This window comes from Pinus tabuliformis, chromosome J, assembly GCF_031772625.1.
Source record: "Pinus tabuliformis cultivar Carrire ecotype Pingquan chromosome J, CPIR1, whole genome shotgun sequence".
NCBI classification, from domain to species: Eukaryota; Viridiplantae; Streptophyta; class Pinopsida; order Pinales; family Pinaceae; genus Pinus; species Pinus tabuliformis.
In genome coordinates, this window is record NC_142295.1 from 372,913,469 (window position 1) to 372,930,535 (window position 17,067).

Sequence of the window (17,067 nt, forward strand, 5' to 3'; positions counted from 1 at the left end):
TGTATTGACTATCGGGCGCTGAACAAGATCACTGTCCATAATAGGTACCCGATCCCGCGGATTGATGACCTCCTGGACCAACTAAAGGGGGTGAAATATTTCAGCAAGATCGATCTAAAGTTAGGATATCACGAGGTACCAATCGAACCCTTTGATGTGTGGAAGACTGCCTTCAAATCCAAGGAGGGCCTTTTCGAATGGTTGGTTATGCCTTTCGGATTGACGAATGCTCCTGCAACCTTCATGAGGCTAATGGATGACATCTTGCGGCCATTCACCAACTCCTTTGTAGTAGTATACTTGGATGACATTCTAGTCTTCAGCCAGAGTTGGGAAGAGCACCTCCACCACATCTGACAAGTTCTCCAAACACTGTGGCAACACAAGCTATGTGCCAATTTGGAGAAATGAACTTTTGGCATGACCCAGGTTCAGTATCTGGGATACATCATTGATGAACAGGGGGTGCATGTTGATCCAGCCAAGATCCAAGTCATTCAGGACTGGCCATCTCCAACCACTCTAACAGAGCTCCGCAGCTTTCTAGGTCTTGCCAACTTCTACCACAGGTTCGTGTTGGGGTTTTCTCATATTACTTGGCCCTTGAGTCAAGTCACCAAGGGAGGGGCGAAAGCAAAATTCTTTTGGTCTAAATCTCAACAGAAGGCATTCATGGAGTTGAAGAATTGCCTCTGCACGGCACCAGTGCTCGCGTTACCAGATTTACAACAACCATTTGAGGTCGAGACAGATGCCTCTGACTATGCTATTGGGGCAGTCCTTACTCAACATGGACATCCAGTGGCATATCACATTGAAACACTTTCAGACACAGTCCAGAAGTACCCCACTTATGATAAAGAAATGTATTCCATTGTACAGGCCTGCCGACAATGGAAGCATTACATTTTGGGGAAGGAAACGGTCATCCACACAGACCACCGACCCCTACAGTTCATACAGACCCAAGGGAAATTGCAAAATGATCGCCATTAGAAGTGGTCTACATACCTGCAACAGTTCCACTTGAATATCAAGTATAAGAAGGGTAGCACCAATAATGTTGCAGATTGCCTCAGTCGACCACCGATCATGGCGTTAACCACCGTGCTCAACTCTTATGGGCACGAGACTTCTGATTGGCCACTTCTCTACAAAAGTGACCCAGAATTCAGCCACACATACCAGACACTCTTGGAGGGTCGGTATGTTCCAGATTTTCACCTCCAGGATGCCCTGTTATGCCACCTGGGTCACCTTTGTGTTCCTTCAAGCGAGCGTGCCAAGATGATTTGGGAAGCACACTATAGTCGGGCTGCTGGGCATTTTGGGGTCGAGAAAATAGTGGCAGTACTACAAAATTATTTCTATTGGCCGAATATTCGACAGGATGTTGGGAAGTACATCAGATCATGTACTGCCTGTGCCATTGCCAAACAGACCATTAAGAAGCACGGCCTCTATACCCCGTTGCCTACCCCTAGTCGACCTTGGGAATCCATCTCCATGGAGTACATGTCAGGCCTTCCTTCCACTAAGCATGGAAATGACTGTGTTTTTGTGGTCGTCGACAGGTTCTCGAAGATGGCCATTATGGCGGCCTGCAAGAAGAATATCACAGCAGAAGCCACTGCTAAACTCTTCTTTGAACGAGTGTGGGTGCACTTTGGGATCCCACAGTCTATCATCTCAGATCTAGACAGTCGATTTGTTAGCACATTTTGGTCCAGTCTCTGGTCAATGCTGGACACCAAACTCACGAAATCCACAGCCTTCCATCCTCAAACTGATGGCCAGACAGATGTTGTCAATAGGATGATTGTGCACATTCTGCGCATGTATAACTCAAAGCATCCACGCACATGGGACGAGAGCCTCCCCTATGTTCAGCACAGCTACAACCGAGCTCTTCACAGCTCCACTAGCCATAGTCCTTTTCAGGTGGGTTTTGGATTCCAGCCACTATGCCCCATTGATGTGGCCATGCCACTTGCAGCTACTCACATAAATTCCGCTCATGTCCAGTCCGAAACAGATAAGGCCACCAGCTTCATCGAGCGCATCCAACATATTCGCCAGTAGGTCCATGACATTCTTGAGAAATCAAATGCCAAGTACAAGCAACGACATGATCAACATCAGGTGCCACACAAGTTTCAGGTGGGCGACAAAGTCTGGTTGCATTTGCAAAAGGAACGCCTTACTAGAGCCTATCGGAAATTGAGACCACTCCGATATGGTCCTTACACCATTACTAAGGCTATGGGAGATAATGCATTTGAGCTTAGCATTCCCCCATTCCTTGGCCTGCACCCAGTGTTCAATGTGGACCGCCTTCGGCCATACTTTCCACCATTTCTAGACACATCCGACATTGCAGAATAGCTCAAACCCACAGAATTAAATCCAGATTGCATGGAACAAGATGCAACTGATCGGATCATGGACACACAGATCAAGAACACTCGCCAACAGAATATCCAACTGTATCGAGTTGTCAAAGTAGGCCAACTCCTTCAGCAGGGCAAGTGGCTCACCAGGGAACAAGTTGAGCAAAAGTTTCCTCATCTCATGGAGGAACTCAACGCAATGGGGACCATTGCTTCCTAAGGGGGGAGGAATGATCCAGGTGGATATTGGTGGCCACCTGCCAAGTCCACCTGGACCCCCACCATTGTCTCTCTCAGCATTTTCAGTTTCCTTAATTGTAGCACAACTTACTATTTTTAGCAGTTTTTCGGGTCCTGAACTTCTGGAGCCGTTTTGAGGCCCTAAACGACATTTTTTGGGAAATCTGGGGGCAACATGGGTCCATGGACTAATGTTGCCCATCCCAAAGTGGTAGTGCTCGGATAGATCTTTCTAACGAGCTATTGTACGCGTCAAACGGAGATCGTATGCCAAAGCTACGACCCCGGGAAGTTGATGTACCAATTTACCCAAACGGGGCCCACAGTTTGGTGTTTCATCTCCTAGGGTTAGGTTTTGGAATGTTAAGGGTTTTCCATTGTTTCTCAACAATAAATAGGCCTTCGAGCCTCATTGTAACACAGTTTAGAGGCATGTAGCCACCACATCTCTTCTCAAAGATAAGCTACCATCGCCCTAGCTAGTTTATTTCCATTTCTGGTTGTAAGCATATTTCAATATTTTCCATTAATGAAATGAAGTATTATTTCCGCTGCACCTTTGTGTATATGGTTATCTCTGTAATTTGTTGCGTTCCTGTTTAAATCTGGATCATCGACAACTACGAAATCGATCAATTTCAGAGTATCTTATCAAGTGGAAGAACTTATCCGCTGAAGATTCCACATGGGAGGATGAGAATTTTATACAGAAGCATCCAGAACTTCTCAAGCGTTGAGGACAACACTTTTTTGAAGGAGAGGGGCATGTTGGGTCCCTATAATACTAGTGATTACCCCATTACTATTGAACTTGTACCCCTTATTAATATTGTTGTGCCCCTATTATCCCCATATTGTCATTACTGTGCCCCATAGAATCCCTCTATTGTTATTTTTGTGGCTCTATATTATTATTGTTAGGTCGGCTGGGTTATATTGTGACTCCTTAGACTTCTATATATAGAAAGGAGGTTTTGTCATTTGAATCATCCAAGAATTGTTCATTTATGTAATGTAAAGGAGGTTGCCCCCTCGAAGAGGCTGAATTCTAAGGCTTTGATCTATATTTTCTATCTTTTTCTTGAGCTGGTTTCATAACAAATATGGGCATGCATGAGTCCAAGAGGCTCTGGACGCTCCCACATCATGGTTATGCATGCGTCTAGGGACTTTAATGCCCAATGTTGTGCTTGCATCTCCAAGATTTGAGCCACGTTTTCAGACCCATAACCCAACTCATTGCCCAGAACTAAATGTCACTTCTAGAACTGAAATATGACAACATAACAATGATACAAATGAAAATATTTTAACAACGACTTGACTAGACCCCTACTAGCCATGACAAGAATTTCATCAAACATGTCACAAATATGTAATCTACAAGTTTAAGCAATAGATATGAGCATATGGGTCTCATACTCATCTGAGAATTGCTAAGAAGTATTGATGCTTCAACACATTCATTGTAGTTTCATCCATTAGGCCATAGATACCTTGTTCATTCATTTACAAGTAAAAACATGATAAGAGCCATACATAGCCACTGTCATAATACATGTTCATAACCAGCATAATAGCAACAGAAATACTAAGGAAATCATAGCCATATCATCCACATATAAATCAATATAATGCTCATGAAATAACAAAGAGAAATAACCTCATATTAATGATGCAAAGGCAAACCAGTTGTGGGACTTCCACGAACCACCCGACCGTAGACATGGCTAAGCTGAATCTCTCTTTAGCTAGTCACCCCTGTACCATATTCCAAGCATGAATGCAGGATCTCATAAAACACATCAATCAAAAACCATCGAGGGCCTCCAGGGGCAAAACCACCTCAATCCATCAAACAATGATTTCATCTCATGGTCAGACATCCAAAAACCATCATAAGATCAGTCTCTACCCAAGCCTTCCAGGGCTCTAGAGATTTTGTTCCAACCAAGGCTCTAGGACTAGTAACTCAACCCACAGTTGTCGTCGGGCTCTAGATCATTTTTCCAACCAAGGCTCCAGGACTAGTAACTCAACCCACCAAGGGGTCTAGAGTGTTTGTCCAACCAAGGCTCTAGGACTAGTAACTCAACCCACGCTGTTACAAGGCTCCAAATCATTTGTCCAACCAGGGCTCTAAGAACTAGTAACTCAACCCAATCTACAAGAAACATGAGAACCAAGAAAAAAACAAAGAAATGAACCCACAACACCAAGGCTATCCAGGAAATGGCAAGGCTAGGCAAATCCACGGTCAATCTAGGGAATCCTCCATGTCAATGACAGATCATGACCAATAAACCACATGCATATACCATGCATGCCAAAACTAGTGAGGAAAACATACATGAAACTCAATACCTGCAAGAAAAACGCATTGTAGCTGCTGATCTTGATGTCCTCTTACACTTTCCTATTCTTCCTTTGCCTTCTTGCTCCAAAAATCAAAGTATACCACACTCCTCCAAGAGTGCTCCAAGAAAACTCTGTGTCCAAGAGTATGAGAGAGAGAGAATAGAGAGAGATCTCCAAGACTGAACTGACCAAAGTCTGTGAACTAATCCTCAGAAGCCTTTTTATTAATGAGGCATTTATTTTCTTCATTTTCCGTTATTTTCCTTCATTTTCCTCCTCACGTGAAACTTGTGACCTTTCACCTCCCTTTTCTCCTAATTTCCATTATTTTCATAAACAAATGTGCCAAAATGCCATTTTTCCTTTCCAAAGCCTTTGCCATTTCCTTTGCCAATTTCCTTAGCGATTAATTAATCACCAGTGATCCCCATCACTATTCTTTTTCCCAACCTTCAGCTTGGAATAAGTGTCCCATCAACCGTAATTATTATTTTTCCTTTATTAACTTTTATTACATGTAATTTTCATGAGGGATGTTACAATAGGATCGTGGAGGAGGCATTACATACACATGGGCCTTTGAAAACCTTAATCTGAAGTTAGAGTCAAGAGGATACAATTAGTCAAGAAGTAGTATGGCGATAAGGCATAACAAAACAAAGAGAAGGATGTAATAACTAAAATTTAAGTAAATCAAACAAGAATATCACTTCCCATCTAAAGTCCCCAACTAACCTATAGACACTTATCCTCCCTAACCTACTTCAACTCCCATCCTATCTATTATCTCCTACAATATACTATGGCATCAACTATACCAGTCTAACCACTGATAGAACCAAATGGCGAAAGCCTCGACTATATTGACCTAACTTCCCCACCTAGAAACTCGCAATCATCACCACACATCTAGAGGAGAATTTCCATCACTGGCCTCCCACAATTCCAGGTTTGCAGCTTGCATTGGGGGAATGCCTACACCCGTCCTCAAGGACTAAGATCAAGACCCTATCATGGAACACACTATGGCACTGGTTTGGATGCTTGTTATTGAATAATTTAGTCAAGAAATCATGTCACCTACAATCTACACCTCACACTATGTCATAATAGTGCATATAAAAAAATTACAATATATAATATAATAATGTATATCATACCATTCCTTGTTGTATGTCTTGACATCCACCAATTGTTAGCATGGATCTCTCGCTATCACATAGCCCCCTTCTGATTTGTAGGTTAGTTCTCATCGAATCATATACACAATAACAATTTATACATAGACATGTGATCCTAATCATCACATTTTTAGATCCTATATCCACATACCAAAATTTCTCAATTAACATCAACATGTTGGAAGTAAATCATACATCTGATAAATCACAAATTAGATAAGTCATACATTAGATAAATCACACATCAGATAAGTCATACATCATATATTTAATTAAAAAAAACATAATTCATCAAGTGTTTTATAGAAGTAGGTCCATCTATCCAATCAAAATGTGTCAATGTTACATCATTTTTATAAACAAAAAATCATAAAATATAAATAGTGTCTCAACATATGTAGCCATCTAGGTCAAAATAGGCAATAAAAGTGGTAAAAAAGTGAGGGTTAGTTTCGATATATAATCTTTGCATCCTCCCAGCTAGTAGACCCTAGGTTATACTTGTTCCACTGGACCTCAACCTAGTCCACCAAGGGAAGCCTAAGCTATCAAAATATATGGTCCAATATGCATAACCGTTGGACCATAATGGTTCCCATATATAATATTTTCAATTCCCTCTAATTGAGTTTGTGAGATTGATCAGAAACATAATGTCATAGAAAAAATACATGAAAAACATCATGATTTTTATGCAAGTGGGGTGGCAGTACAATACGATAGAAAAATTGGTCTACTTTTCTCTTTAATCCTAAAAGGTCCTATAAATTGAGGTGATAACTTTATCCCTTTCCCAAACTAAATGGTTCTCTTGTTAGTTTGAATATGAATAAAAACTTGGTATCCCACTTCATAAATTTGATCAATCCTATGTGCATCTGCATAATTCTTCTGTCTATGATGTGCTTCCTTTAACCTTTTTCAAATATACTTTACCTGCTCCATTTCTTGAACCATTTATAACCCTACTATTACTCTGTCATCCAACCTTTCCCAACTCAATATGTGTCTTGCAACGGTCTCCCATGCAGAGCTTGTTAAGGATGCATTCCAATCAAACTATGGTTGTTTTTATTGTAGGCTAACTCTACCAATTACAGGTACTTCTCCCATTGAGTGTGGTTACCCATAATATACTTTCTAAGCATGTCTTCAATAACCTGATTTACTCTTTCAATCTGACCATTTGTTTCTAGATGATATGCAATGATCAAGTTCAACTAAGCCCCCAATGTTGACTACAAACTTATCCAAAACCTAGATGTAAATCAAGAGTCCCCATCAAAAACTATCTTTGTGAGTTACCCATGTAGCTAGATAACTTCACTAATAAACACTCATGCCACATCGATGACATCATAAGTGTCTCTCACTAGGATGAAATGGGCACTTTTTTTCAACTTATCAACTACAACCAAAATGGTGTTATGCATTTGTGAGCTGAGTATAAAACCCACAGTAAAATTCATAGAAATGACTACCCATTTAGACATAGGGATGTCATGCAGGTGTAAGAGTCCCATTGGGTGGTGATGGTTATCCTTCACTCATTGACATTCAAGACACTTGATAACAAACAAGACCATGTCATGCTTCATTCTTTCCCAAAAGAAAATTTTCTTCATGTTTTCACACATCTTCTTCACACAAAGACATGCACAATAGAGTTCCCTATGTGACTCCTCAAGGATGGTTCTTCGTATACTCCCTTCCCTAAAGATGTACATTCTTCCTTCAAATCTCAATAGTCCATCTGCTTCAAGGGTATAGCCTTGAAACTTTAGTTCCATTTGCTTCCCATTATGGAGCATTGATATAAACTTCAGATACCAACTATCTTCAAAGAGTTTCTTTAACAAAAACTCCTTGAAATTGACACTCAGTTGTACTAGGGAGAAGATCCTTGGTCTCCTTCTTAGTGCATTGAACATCACATTCTCCTTTCCCTTGATGTAAAAAATACCAAAATCATACTCATACATGAATTCACTCTATCACCTCCGCCTTACATTCATATCCAAAGTGAAGAGATGCTTCAGGCGCTCATGACCAGTTTTCAAATCAAAGCTTCTCCCAACGAGGTAGTGCCTCCAAAGTGTCAAAGCTAGCATTAAACCTGCTAATTCTAAGTCATGGGCAATGTATAAATCTTAATGTTTCTTCAAATTCCTAGATTCATAAGCTATTACTCCCCCTTATTACATTAACACAACTCCTAATCCTTGTTTCAATTCCTCTATGAAAATTATCAAGTCCTTCTCCATGGCAGACACTCAAAGGATTGGTGCGCTAGTTAGTAATCACTTCAGTTCAAAAAATGTAGTGTTGAATTCATCTGTCTATTTGTACCTAAATCCCTTCCACTGCAATGTGGTGATGGAATTTTCAATATTTTAAAACCCTCCCATGAATCTCTCATAATAACCTTCCAACCCCATGAAGATACGCACCTCATGAGCATTTGTTGGGACCTTCCAATACAATATGGCCTTCACCATTTTTGAGTCAATTGAAATCCCTTCTCCTGAGATGATGTTCCCAAGGTAATGAATTTCCTTTTGAAAGAGAATTTTGACAATTTTCCATGCAACTTATTTTACCTTAAGCATGACTAAACAACCTTTAAGTTCCTCCATGCCCCTGTTTGTTCTTGGAATACATGAGAATATTATCCAGAAATATTTGCACAAAGTGATCCATATTCTTCTGAAACACAACATTCATGAGGCTTATAAACATTTTGGGTGCATTGGTCAAACCAAATAGCACTACTACAAAATCATAGTGCCCAAACCAAGTTCGAAAGTCATTTTTTGGGATGTCACCTTCCTGAATAATTAGCTAGTGGTATTTGGATTACAAATCGATTTTTGAGAAATCCATTGCCCCCTTCATTTGATCAAAGAGATAATATATTCTAAGTATCAAGTACCTATTATTTATTTTGGCTCAATTCAAGTCCTTGTAATCTATGCATAATATTAAGTAATCATCTTTCTAGATCAAGGTTACCCACCCCTAATGGAGGGTTCTCTACTTTCACTTCAATTGTTTCTTGTCCTAAGTTTCATTAATTTCCTCTAGGGAGTGCAAGATGAGGACCAACTCTGTGGAGGAGGTCCTTGTGATGACCCTCCTCATCCTTGATTCCCTCATGTCCTCACCATTATGAACTGGTCATATATCTACATGACACATAAGGCTCATTATTGTAGCTTAGGATAGTCTCAACTCTTACTTGTCTTACACATGCCATATAAAATGGTAGGTGTAAGATTCTCTTTTAACTATGCTTGTAAAAAATTGTTATTGATGATGGGGAGATCCTCATGGATTTACTATATCCTCTACCATCTCTAGCTAAGCAAGCACTATGAAGCTCTATCAATCAACTATCCTACTTGGCTTCTTGTTATCAAAATTTTCCCTCACAGTAACCTTCATTAGTTAATTAATTTAGTAATCTTAATGTTTATTAATAAATATTTAATTAAAATTTATGGTAACTTGATTATCATGTTAACCCACAGGGTCAACGCAATTGGTTATCACCATGTTATGAAGTCTTGTGTAAACTATGAGATTCAAAATTCAAATCCCATGTGGATCAAGCCAAAAAAAAAACTTGATTATCATGTTAAATCTATACAAAGGATTATACTAATAGTTTAATTAATAATTTAAATTAATTTAAGTGTTTTTTTTTAATGAACCACATGTAAGGACCCATTATGGGATCCTTCATTTTGATAAATTTTCCATGAAAGAAAAACATATTTGTCACAAAATATCAAGCATGGAGGTTGTCACAACATATTAAAACATGTAAAAGAAATTTTCATTGATGATCATTTTATAAAATTTAAACTGCAATAAGAATAATACTTGGTTATGGTGGCTCAGTTGTGGTGCACTTGTTGGGACCACTCAACTGAATATGCTACCTTGCCAACTAGGAAAGTCTTTCCAACTTCCTAGCTCAGGGTGTAGAAAATCCTTTAAACCTTGCAACTGCTAATGAGAGAAAATTGATCACAAAAGACTCAAGATTTCTCTACCAAAAAAACTGTGGAAAGAAAACAATGAATAGAAACACATTCACACATAGAACACAAAATATATATGGGGAACCCAACTGGGAAAAACCTCTACTTGATTGTGTCGAATCAACTTAGCAATATGATCTATTACGTAGAAACTACTTCAAGACTGAAACTCCCTGCAATGTTGATAAACTCTCTATAAGACTTACCCAACACAAAGGCAAACAAGGCCTACTAGGAAGCTCCTATTTCCTAGCATAAATCCTTCCTAAAAATAGGAATTTCTCCTATTTCCTTGCGCATTTACCAAGAGAATTTTTCTGCTTGCTTCTCAAGTATTGCACACAAAAACCTGTGTACCATAATAAATACAATTTGTTCCTTCATCTAATCTCAATAGGAAATTCGAATTGCATGACCTACTAGGGCTAATTTTAGCAACTACAACTAGTTAAATGAGAGTAGGTTGAGTTAACAGAAAGTCAACTACCTAACTAAACTCATAATTATCTCTATTATAGAACTAGAGATCAGTTAACTGACATACACTAGTGTTAACTCCACTAGATATCTAATTTTAGCCATCAACTAGACCACAACTCACTGAAAGACATCTAACTAGAATTAATTAACAATAACTTAGTGATAGACCACATCACATATGTTAACTAAAAGCTAACTCAAACATCTATGAGAATGAATTTGAATTAGCATCTTTGACTAAGGCACAATTCAAATAAGCCATTCCTTGCTACATTTTCAACACTCCCTCTTAGTGAGGAAGGGTCTGTCTTTAGCTCTACCAAGTTCTCTACTACTCCAGTTGTGCCCTCTAAACTAGAAAGAGCCATGTACCCTATGTACCTGGGTGTCTACTTCTTGGTGCTGAGAGACTCAACTATCTTCTGAGCTCCCTTAACCAAAATTTTTTCCCACTTGGCTCGAACTTTCCCTATACTGGAAGTCTCTGCCTAAGTGACTGCCTCCACTCACCCTGGGCTATGGTCCTCATCATCATCCTATTGGTCAACCCAACTTCCAACTAGCTTAACCTAAAACCGAGGTACTAGTTGATTCTCCATATTGAGAGCTCCATCTTTCTCTTGCTCAACCACCACTTCTCTACTACGAGAACTCTCTTCTTTGCTTCTCAAGGATACACATGTATCAACCTCCAATTTTTAGAGGTTATTGATCCTCACACCAATCTACTTGACTTGTCCTGAAGCAAAATGATTGAGGTATGCCTTCCCTTTGCTCAATACTACATCATACTCTTTGTCTACAAGGACTACTACTAAGACAAGGTTTTTCATCAATCTTGATACATATCTCACATTATTGAGGTGGATAAGGGAACCAAACTCCCTCTTAAAACTTATTGTACTAACTCCTTTGGTCATCATCTACTATCAAATCTAAGCTCGATATGGAATTTCATGTCTTTCTCCTCCAAACCACTGAAGAATTTTTTATTCCCTGTCATGTGGAATGGAGCCCTTGAGTCAATATACCACACACTACCTCAAACAGATCTGGCCATGCAATCTATCAAAGGAAAATCCAATTTGAACTGAGAAGAGAGTGCTTCTCCTCCTGTTGTTGTGGCATCATGCTTGCTATATTTCTTGTTTGGAAATTTTGTAGCATATGTCCAAACTTATGACAATGAAAACACTTGATCTTGCTAAGATCCTTCTTTTCCTTACCTCCATTCTAACTAGATTCGGTCTTGCCTTGGGCCTTCTTTCCCTTGGATTTCTTCCCTTTGCCAGCTAAAGAAAAGTTCTCCTCATCTTTTGTCCCAGATGAGACTCCATTCCTTGTGTTCCTCCTTATCTCTTCCTACACAAGATCTAACCACAATCTCTCCCAATCAGGGAGCTTATGTTTTCCATTAACAACATCCTAGAAACTATCCCAAGATTTTTGAAGCCCAAGAAGAGAAAGGATCACAAGCTTTGCTGGTGGAGCTGTCTCTCCGACACCTCCAATTTCGTCCCCCACTTGATAAAACCTGGATAGATATGTAACAATGGGCTCATCCTTTCCCATTCGAATGTTCCTCAATTTGTTCTTCAAAGCAATTTTTTTGCCATCACTATTTCTTTCAAATAGATCAGTAAGGGCCTTCCACATCTGGAATGGAGTTTCCTTCCCATGCAAGTTTGGAACAATATGGTCTTTGACTCCTTCTAGGATCATCCTCCTAGTTTTGGTAGTTCCCTTATTTCATTGAGCCAGCTGCAATGCATCTGATGCAACAGGTTTAGTAATATCAGTCTTGATGTATTCCAAAACCCCATTATCATGCAGAAAAAAATGAAGTCCCTTCTAGTGCATCCTCTGTCCTCAAATCATAGGACGACATGATTCCTGCACTTGTAGAATTCCTACACTAATTGATCTTCTCTCCAACGCACTTTGAATCTAGGCAAGGAACTCGGTTTCTATCTTGTTTTCAGCTCTAATACCATGTAGAAAATCCTTGAAACTTTGCAACAACTAATGAGAACAAACTAATCACAAAAGACACAAGATTTCTCTACCAAAAAAAATTGCAAAAATAAAACAATGAATAGAAACACAATCACACATACAACAAAAAACATATCTGGGGAACCAAATGGGAAAAACCCTACTTGTTTGTATTGAATCAACTGAGCAATCTAATCTATAACATAGAAAATGCTTCAAGCCTAAATCTCCCTGCAATATTGATAAACTCTCTACAAGAATTGATCCAAGTCCAAGTGTGAAGAAGGACCCTTCCAAGACCTTTTACTTTTGTGATGTGTTAAATTTGCATTTTAAAAGAACATTAATGAATACATCTGCATGCGGAAAAGAAGAGGAACATAACAATCATCAACACATGAAAACATAAGACGTTGATAACGGAGTTCGTCCAGGAGGGACTACGTCTTCGGGCCCTGGTGTCAAGATGGTGTAGGCCACTGCATTAAGTGTTGTCAATAATGATGATGTACACAAGAGATGATGTCGCGATCATACAAGGAAAAATTCCCTCACGCAGGAGTGGCTCTAAGAGATATTCCCAACTGGAATTCTCAATCAAACTCCTATCAGTATGACACAAAAACATGCATGATGAGCATCCCGTCAATATGGCACAAAAGGGATGTCAAAACAAACATGCATGATGACAACAAGAGTATCCCACCAACATACAACAAGGGATCTCAAGGCATCGATGAAAGAAGATGGTTGATCGCACAAGAATGTGGACATCTGAATCAAACTGTCAAGGTACTGAAGCTTGCTAAATATCGATTTCGCAGCATAGATTGCAAGAAGAAGAATCAATCAAAGAAGGATCAATCAAAGAAGATTTGATCAAAGAAGAAGAATCAATCACAGAGAATAATCGATCAAAAGAAACAAAACTAATCATAAAGAGAAGAATCGATCATAAAAGAATAACTACTCTGGACTTCTCGCTCTGCAGCTCTATGGCTATCTGGCCCTATAGCACTCTGGCTTATCACTGCAGCTCTGCGATCTGCTAAGATTTCAAGCGCTGTGACTCTATGGCTATCTGCGCTCTGAATTGATCAAGCTCTCTAGCTCTATGGGGTTGAAGGATTGCGCTGGCTTTCAAGCTCTCTCTAGCACTCAGGTTCTCGAGTCTCTTCCTCGTAGCCTTTCCACGCAAACTCTCGGGCTTTCTGTCATACTACTCTCGCCCACTATTACATAGCATTTTCGTGTTTCCCTCACGCAGCCTTTTCATCTCTATCAAGCAGCCTTTTGCCTCCTACCTGTCTCGGCTCTCTGTATCCATCATGTTTTATAACACGTTTGGGGACAAGGTTGCTTAGAAATCAGGGCGTCTGTTTTGTTTATAATGGAAGCCATTTGCATAGAAGCATCAGTCGTTGCAAAAAAAGCTCGGAATAGCCTTCTTCCTGTTAAAACAGAAATACACCAAAAAAACTGATAAATTCGACCAAAACATAAAAGACCAGATTTCAAATTTTATCAAATCGGGCTTATAATGCCCATCGGGTCCACGCCTAATCGCTTATCGCTATCACTTCTGCCAATAACCCTACATATCGAGGGATCCACCGATGTTGATCGCTGATCATTCCAATCGCCAATATCGGCGATCGATAATCGCATTCGCTACACCCAGGGGTCCTGGTCCTCGACCTTTGGCATCCCCAATCGCCAACGCCGATCGTTCCATCACTGATTTGCAAGCGCCGATATTGCTAATTTGACTTCTCCATCGCTGATTCGTAAGTGCCGATATCACTGATCGCTACCTGAATAATGCCAATATTGGCCATCGCTTGCCTCCGATTGCGCTTTGCCTTTTAAAGGCTTAAAACCCATTTTTATAAGAAAAACCTCCGTTTTTCAAAGGAAACATGGCAATTCGTTTCGCAATGACTTCATCATCTGGACTCGGATTGATGAACTGTTTTCACCTTCGTGATCAGGAAGACAAGATCTATGCTCTGGTCTTAGTTCAAAGTCATTTGGAGCACTTTGATTTTTGAGCATTCATAACCCTTTTTTTGTCCTACGTGTCTTTCTAGAACCACCTGGATCAATCCTCCCCACTGAGGAACTTTTGGTCCTCCAAAAGCATAAAAAGTAATCTGCAACTCTCTTTGTACCCTGTCTGCATCACAAGCATCCTGAAAAGGTCTCGCTTCCATCTCCTTCACCTTTGTTCTTCGGAGCCTTAAGCGACAAACCGACACCTGCTACATCTGCAATCTGTAGTACATTGTTTTGAAAATTACATGCTGGAATGACATGACCAACTAAAGACCCTAACGTCCCACACTTGCCACAAGTTTATAACTTATACTCGGTGGTCAAGTTTACAACAAGATGGACGCAATACTCCAGCTATGACAATAAGGCCAACTTATCATTGTTGCTTCAAAAAGTGATGGAAACACATCATCACTGCAACACATGATTTACATACATAAGGCCAAACATTATTGTTTTGACAAGTGATGGAAACATAACATCACTTTTAGAGTTTTAATATGCGACTCAAAATATGACTCAAAACATGACCAAACATCATTGTTGCTGACTACGTGATGGAAACACATCATCACGTTTACATTTTAAAATGCAACAAGTGATTTACAAAAGAATGACCATGAAATGAAAACATGTCTAGAAACCATTTCTCACTTATCTTTGTGAATGGGTCACCTCCTTGAGGTGGTTTTTCTTGTCGAACAACTTCTCTTCCTGGTTCACGCACCGGCACTTTGTCGTTAAGGCGATGCTTTGGATGGAGCTTCCAGCAAGTGGCTCTTTGATGGCTATTTCTATCGCAATGACTGCAGTAGGCTTTCTTCCTCCATATCTACTCAACATGTTTCTTTTCATGCTATTGAGAGGGTCTTTCATGCCTCATGAGTGTTGCCATTCTTTTCCAACACTTGGAAAAGGTATGGTTAGGTAAACCAGAAAAAGTGCATGTTTTCCGGTGCCTTGATATTCGTTCATTACTAACAACATGATCATAATCAAAATGAACATTCAAAGATCGAAAAATGGTTATACCTTCCTTTGCTATCTCTAATGTCAATATGTCAATGAGAGCTTGCCTCCGCTCTCTTCCTGTAATGGAAACTACCATGGGATGATGGGGATGTTTTCCCATCATTCTCTTTCCTTGACGATGTCTCGGATGAATCTAACACCTTTGAGCTCTCTCCTTTAGTGTATCTCGAGCCTGCAAATGGATGTTCGTGCACAACCTCAAAAGGTGGAGTTATGCCTTGGTTATCAACACCAAGTTCTTCTTTCTCCTCGTGCCTCATCCTTGTAAGGAGACTCATGTTTGTCCCTGTAATTGGGATCTCCAAATCTCCAACAGACATCATACTATGAAAAGATGAAATCAAAAGGAAATCAACATCTCTTACCTTCTCTTTCAATTTGGAAAGAACTGATGAGGGTTGCTCATCATTCGTCATTGGTGGTTCGCTAACTGTCTCAGCGCATTCGCCAACTTCTTTCCTGACATACCCAAGTCCTGCTCGACATGGTGTTTCCTCTACTTGGATGGGGTTGAAAATGCCTTAGCCATTAACGCCCAAACCTTTTGCTTCATACCCCATTCTCTTCAACAGTTTGGAGCCAATTCCTGTGGTATGATTTTCAAACATAGCGAAATCATCATCAGGAAACATACATGAAGATGGAGGACTACTTTTTAACTCACATGGGTTTCGCTGCAGCTTTTCCAAGGCCTGGTCCTTTTCTTGCAGCTATCGTAGCAAACTTTTTTTTCCTATTTCACTTCATGTAAGCGCATCTTCAATTCATCATTCTCTGTTTGAAGATTATGTTTGTTTTGCTTCAGTTCTTCCATGGCCTCTTCTGTGGCTTGCAACTAAAGATGTAATCGCTCCTTTTCCTCTGTTTCTTTCTGTAGAGTTTCATACACAATTTCCACTTTCTTAGAAATGTCTAGCATGGTCTCGCACAGTGCTCTTTCATCCTCTGTTATTGCACGTTCCATTGTTCGTGCTGCAATTCACATACACGTAAAGACCGCTCTAATACCACTTGATCCAGGTCTGGGTGTGAAGAAGGACCCTTCTAAGACCTTTTACTTTCATGATGTGTTAAATTTAAAATTTAAAATAACATTAATGAATACATCTACATGCGGAAAAGAAGAGGAACATAATAATCATCAGCACATGAAAACATAAGACGTTGATAACGGAGTTCGTCTAGGAGGGACTATGTCTGAGGGACTACGTCTCCGGGCCCCGGTGTCAAGATGGTGTAGGTCACTGCATTAAGTGTTGTCAATAATGATGATGTACACAAGAGATGATG